Here is a 6838-nt window from a genome sequence, read left to right on the forward strand (position 1 = left end):
TGGGTCTCTGCTGCTGCTATTTATGCTCCACCTGAGGGACACTTATGATGTTGTTAGCATGTCTCTAGTTCTGCTGTAACAGTGGTGCGCCAGGCCCTGAGACTCCTTGTTTCCTAGACAGCTGCAGACAGAGATCCAGCCTGCATCCTGCTGTCCCTGGCTCGCAGCACTTTCCACGCCCACCTTTCCATCCGATTTTGCAGTGTCGTGTCTCCTCTTAACCAGATTCTCTTTGGAGCTGCCCAGTGAGGAAGTGGACGGTAGAGTCCCCCGTGAGTCACGGATAATGGGGAGGTAAATACCTCTTGCCCGAGCAGCCCAGCAGGTTGGGGCCAGAAAGGCACCCGTTAGGGCTGGGGAGGAATGTGGGGGCTAGTGGAACCCATAGTTAGGAGGCGGGCAGCTTTATGCATCGGACACATCCACCTTGCCTCTCCTAGATGGCGGTGGGCACACCCTCGGCGCTCTGCCATGCAGAGACCTCCCAAACAGTGCTCTGGGCACTGGCACTGCCCTTCCAGGGGAGCTGGGTGGGCCCCTCTGCTCCCCAGCCCCACTGAGATGGTTTAAAAACGGCACCCGAAGCGAACGAATCCCACGTCTCACTGCGGAGGGTGACAGAGAGAGCAGGGTGCTGCCTGCTGCCAGTGCTGGCGAGGCCAGGGGGAAGGAGGGGAAATGTGTGTGCGGGACAAAGGTGTATGCTGGACAGATGTGCTAAAGAACAGAACAGCCCCCAGATGTGGAGAGCCCAGGAAGGGAAGCTGGCTGACTCCTAGAGCCAGAGCCCAGCATCCACCCACCCCCTGGTCCTTGGGAAGACCCAGACTTCCCAGCGAGGGCTTGGGTCTGGACAAGGACCCCGCCCCTCATTTGGGCTGGCCTCCATTCGAATGGGCCAGAGAAGGCGACTGTGTGTGGAGGTGTCAACACCTTACACAACAGAGCTGCTCCCGGGGTGGGTCTGTAAGTCACCTCTGCTAATGCCACCCCTGGGCAGAGGCAGGGAGCCACGGGACGGACGTTTCTGTAGAACCACAAGTCAGACCTGAGCGGGCCTTGCTTTTCCAAGACGTGCCAAAGCTTTGATCGACAGTTCAGATAGATGAGAAACGGCAGCTTATTCCTAATACTACTGTTCTGAACACCTCTATCACCTTCATCACATCGGAGTGTTTTACACCCATCAGTAGGTGGTTGGGTCTTCATCATTATTAAGGCCACTTTCCAAACGTGGAAACCGAGGCAGAGAGGGGAGCACATCCTGCCCAAGATCACACAGTGAGTCAGGAATAGAATAATAGAAATCCCAGAACTGTAGGGAGAGAAGGGACCTTGAGAAGTCATCTAGTCCAGCCCCTTGCTCTGAGGCAGGGCCAAGTAAACCTAGACCAGCCTTGACAGGTGTTTGTTCAACCTGTTCTTAAAAGCCACCAATGACAGGGGTTCCACAACCTCCCTTGGAAGCCTGTCCCAGAGCTTAACTATCCTGATGGTTAGACATTTTTTCCTAATATCTTACCTGAATCTTCCTTGCTGCAGATGAAGCCCATTACTTCTTGTCCTACCTTCAGTGGACAAGGAGAACAACTGATCCCCATCCTCTTTATAACAGCCCTTAACATATCTGAAGACTGTTACCAGACTTCTGTTCTCATGACTAAACATGCCCAGGGTTTGTAACCTTTCTTCATACGTCAGGTTTTCTAAACATTTTTGCATTTTTGTTGCGCTCCTCTGGACTCTCTCCAATTTGTCCCCATCTTTCCTAAAGTGTGGTGCCCTGAACTGGACACAGTTCTCTAACTGAGCCTTTTCCATAAATTCATCACACTCAATTGACTCTCACTGGATTCGTGATCCACTATTGCCCCCAGATCCTTTTCAGCCTAGCCGCTTATTCCCCATTATCTAGTGGGGCATTCGATTTCCCGCCCCCAAGTGAAGGACTTTGCACTTGTTTTGATTGAATTTCACCTTGTCGATTTCAGACCAATTCTCTGATTTGCCAAGGTCGGATTTGAATTCTAATCCTGGCTTCTTTAAAGTGCTTGCAACCCCTCCTAGTCTGGTGTCCTCTGCAAATGTTATAAGCATATAGCTTAGGAGTCCTGATTCCCCATCCTGTGTTCTTCAACACCATTTTCTCCTCCTGGGCCTAAGCCAAAGGCTTTTGGAGCCCATGGGATTCTCTCCCTGTGCGAGGCAGGTATACATAAGAAGGTGCTGGAATGGAGTGGCTGAGATCATTAGGCAGGCCGGGATTTGGTATCCAGGTAAATACAACCCTGGCTGTATCATCACCTCTGTACCTCTCAGGTGTAACAAATGCTGCCACCCCTCCTGGACAGCCTGCCCGTAACCCAGCTCAGAAAGACCACATCAGCGGACATCTCTTGTCACCAACTCTTCTGCGGAACCTTCCCCACTGAGCGTCACTGCTCCGTGCTCTGCTGGGACTGAGGCATACGAACCGGGGATAAAGGGGAGCAGAAGAATGGGCTGGAGAGGCTGGGCCAGGAGCACCCAAGTTTTGCAACCCAGGGGGCCTACACGGCCACCCTGCCAGCACCACCCCCCACTTCCCCCAGCCGCATGGCTACATTTAGATAAGGAAATGGAAGCATCCAATAGAAAAGGCACTGGACTGGGACTCAGGTGTTGGGTTCTATTCCCTGCTCTGCCATGGGCTTGCTGGGTGACTCTGGGAAAGTCACTTCCCTGCTCTGTGCCTCAGTTTCCCCTCCCACCCTTTATCTTGTAAACTTGTTGGGGAGGGACCAATATTCACAGAGATGGGCCCAAGCTGCAACACTCAGATCCCGCAGGAGAAGTCCAATGTCCCTAGTTTTGCGGGTGGGGGTGAGGGAAGGGGAGCAGTTGGATTGGGTGTGGGGTCATTGCAGACCCATGTCTCCCTGCGGTTTGCTCCCTGCATTGCTATCCCTACACTGGGCCCACAGACGTCAAAGCGAGCATTTCCAGTGGCTTCAGTGAGGCCAGGGCTTAGACCCTGGCCGCGGCTTTGCACTTACAAGGAGGAAGCTTCAGGGCATGTGTGAGATCTCTGCAGCCCCTGCATCCTAGGCCCCCTGCTCGGCCCCAGCCCGCAGCACCTCAGTAACAGAGCGGGTGGGAGTGATGCCAAGGGGGAAGGGGGAAGATAGCGAAGACTCAGACTGGGGAGTGCCTGATTCCCTCCCTTGGCCGCATGGACAGGTGAGGGGGCAGCTGTCCAGCACCCGGCTTGCAACAAGTTTAACACATTCAGAGCTAATGCACAAGCCTCTTCCCACAACTCAATACCCCCCAGCACTATTCTTGGGAACCGCAATGAGAGGCTGTTCCATTATGTACCGAGGCGATTCCCTGCAGAGCAGGGGGAGGGGTGTGGGGCGCGGCACGCTGCATTTTGCAGGAGTGGGGGGTATGGGGCATGGCACGCTGCATTTTGCAGGAGTGGGGGGTATGGGGCGTGGCATGCTGTATTTTGCAGGAGGGGATTTTTGGCCCAGCCTGTATCTCATCCCTACTGTCTAAGTGTGACAGATAATCCAGCCTTTCCTCTCCTACCTCCAAGCGGAAATAGCAGGAGCCCTGTACAGGGGCCGGAATAATTAACCAGAGAGCAGTTAAAGGATTTAGGGCCGAGAGCTGTTTAACCATGATCTGCAGCCTCCCAGTGACCTATCGAACCCGCTGGGATTTCTGCGGACGCTGAGCGGGGTTGCGGCTCCGGGCAGGGATGGCTGCGAACCGGGTGGGCAGGCGGCTGGGACGGGGGTCCCCGGCGCGCTCTCCGGGGAGTCCCCGGGTGGAGCCGGCCCGCAGCCCCGAGATCTAGAAGCGCCAAGCCCGGGTGACGGTGAAGTACGACCGGCAGGAGCTGCAGCGGCGGCTGGACACCGAGAAACGGATCGACGGGCGCCTGGAGGAGCTGTGCCGGGGCCGGGAGGCAGAGATGCCGGAGGAAGTGAACATGGACGAACTCCTGGAGCTGGACGCAGACAGGGCACGGGCCACGCAGCTGCAGGGCATCCTGAAGTCATGTCACAACAGCCCGCAGGCCTTCGTGCAGGAGCTGCTCCTCAAGCTGCAGGGGCTCCAAAAGCAGCAGGCCCTGCGGCGGCCCAGCCTGGAGCTCCAGGAGCGAGCGTGACCCCTGCCCAGTCCAGTCCCTGCCCTGCGGCCCTTGGCAGCGGCAGCTTCCTCCAGACGAATGGGACCAGCGAGGCCCCGCAAATCCAGCCTGGGGCCGGGGGCTGCTCGGCGGAGCCTCCTGACGCAACAGCTGGTGCCCCTGCAGCTGGGGGTGGCACAGGCCTGGCTGTGCACAGAGCCCAGACGCGCCCCCCCCCCAGCCCCCTGGACAGTATCCCCCTGCTCTGGCCTATGACTGGCCCCTGTGTAAATCTCTGACGAGCTGAGTACTTGGGGCTCAGTGGGTGCCTTTTGGTCTGTAATAAAGCCTTGCTCTGGCGCACTCAAAAAAAAAAATCACAGTCTATTGATGGGAGGGGCCCGAAATGGGTGGATTGTGTCAGCCACTCTTTCCAGCAGGGCTGCTTGCTCCAATCTGGCCTTCACAACGACATGACCCTCAGTCATGGCAGGATTGATTCGAGCTGTCAGATCCCTTCCCCCTGGTGATGCGGGGAGTCTCTGCCAGGACGAGGGCATGCTGTGATTGCAGTCGCCACTGAATCTGCATTTAGACGGATGGAGCAGCAAGACACACCAGTTATGTCAGCCACCATGCCCAGGTCATTCAGCACTGAAGGTGTTAAAAGATACATAATTGCAAGGGAGTCTGGCATCATAGTAGGAGTAAGAGACTGGGAGTCAGGACTCCGGGGTTCTGATCCCAGCTCTGAGAAGGGAGTACGGTCTAGTGGTTCGAGCCTGGCAATGACTCCGCCACTGACATGCTGTGTGACCTTGGGCATGTCACTTTGCCCCCTTATGCCTGGGAGGGCCGAAGCTCATGAGCAGAGCTACCTTCTGTTCAAATGCTCAGGCAACTAACAAGGCCCATGGGCGACAGTTCCTGGTTCATGGCTGCCCGAAGAAAATCTGAACCTTTGTGACTTCTCCTTATCTGGGCTGCGCAGGGGGGAAGTTGGCAGGGTGGATTCCATTGAGGAAGGTAAACAGAGAACAGGTGGGAAGACGTGCTCTCTCCTGAGCTCAGTTCAAAACACCCATTCAGCCTTGCCAAGGGACCGAGCTGGGTTTGCACAGCCAGTGGCAGCTTATCTGCCTTAAGATGCCTTCCCCCCGGCACAGGGATTCTCAAACTGGGGGTCGCAACTCCTCAGGGGGTCACGAGGTTGTTAGGTGGCGGTCGCGAGTAGATGCACGAAACAGAGCAACTGCTATGAAATATATCATTTACATCGAGTATTTTAGAAAATTACACACACCTTTCCGTCGCAATCTCGTGTGTTTACTGCAAAAAGTATTGTCAACGGATAATGTTTGCGAGCGCTGTTCCTGAACAAAATATATATTTGGATTAGCACCACTTTAAGGAAATTGGAGTCTGGGGATTGTCTATCTTGTGTGCAGGTTTGTTGTCGAGACTAAAATGATGGGACTGAGACAACATGAGAGGGCTTGATTGTTCAGCAGCTGACGAGGCGCCTAAAACCGCAGACCAATCAGTACACGGAGATTGGCAAAAAAAAAAAAAGAAGAAGAAGTAATTTTATAATTTAACAAGCAGACACACAGGCAGGAGTGGCGCTGGGGGAGGGGGGCCTTGCAGGGGTTATAGGACCCCCAAAATTTGCTTTAGCCGCCCACCGTAGCCACCCCTCCCAAAGCAAATGTCAAACGAGATGCAGAGGTAAGGGTGGCATGGTCTGACATGGCCACCCTTACGCCTGCAGTTCTGCGCGGCTGCTGGAGGTGGCTCTGCTTTCGGAAGTAGGCATCCAGCCCGCCACCCAGCTCTGAAGGCAGCACCTGCTTCTAGCAGCAGGGCAGAAGTAAGGGTAGCCGTGGGGTTCCAGTAAGTCGGCTGCGAAAAGTGATAGTGTCCTTTCTTCCCAGGATTAAACAGCAACTCTTGAAAAAAAAAAAAAAACACCAAAAACTTTTCTGCTTATGACCATAATTCAACAAAAACGTCTTTTCGTCTTAAGTGAAAAGCGGTGAGAAAAGGTCAATTCATTTTAAAGAATTGAAATATAAATCGAACATTTAAAATAGCGCGAAATCAAAAATGGGGGGTGTTTTTAATTTAGAAGGGGGGGGCCGCAGTCGGAGGCTTGCTGTGTGAAAGGGGTCACCAGTCCAAAAAGTTCAAGAACCACGGCCCTAGAGAGACCGCTCCAGCAGCATCAGCCACACTCAGCCCTGCCGGCTCCCCATCTCCCCCTCAGACATCCGAACCTACTGGGGCCGACCCAGTGCTGCGGGGCCCCAGCAGCAGAAAGACCAGGGTTGAAGTAGGGGCGGCTGCATCCTCTGCCTGCATTTGCCAGCAGATTCCCGCCAGCAAGGCTGACCTTACCCCCTTCCTCTGTCTGCAAAGTGTGGGGTGTGAGGATGGGGCATGGTCACAGGTCTCTGCAGGGCTCCTTTGTAGCCCCCAAGAGGTTCTGTTTCCAGGAAGCTTCTGCCCCAAGGTTAATTCCTTCTCCTTGCCACAGGGACTCATAATATCTCTGCCCGAGCCTGGGGGAACAGAGGCCTTTATCTGTGGGGTTACCTCTTTGGTACTTTCCGAGCGTGAGATCGCCGGGGCCTGGCACCTGCTCCTGGTGGGGCAGTCTCTGCTGATCAGGAAGAGCTATGTCGGTGCACAGGGCACCGTGTGAACACGAACGGAGCC

At 54.9% G+C, this 6838-nt stretch overlaps 1 pseudogene; it reads left to right on the forward strand.

Annotated features, from left to right (window-relative positions):
- The first annotated feature begins 3745 nt into the window (after window positions 1-3745).
- On the forward strand, window positions 3746-4159 carry LOC140901456 (protein phosphatase 1 regulatory subunit 14A pseudogene; annotated as a pseudogene).
- The last annotated feature ends 2679 nt before the right edge of the window (window positions 4160-6838 follow it).

This window comes from Lepidochelys kempii, chromosome 21, assembly GCF_965140265.1.
Source record: "Lepidochelys kempii isolate rLepKem1 chromosome 21, rLepKem1.hap2, whole genome shotgun sequence".
Taxonomy (NCBI): domain Eukaryota; kingdom Metazoa; phylum Chordata; order Testudines; family Cheloniidae; genus Lepidochelys; species Lepidochelys kempii.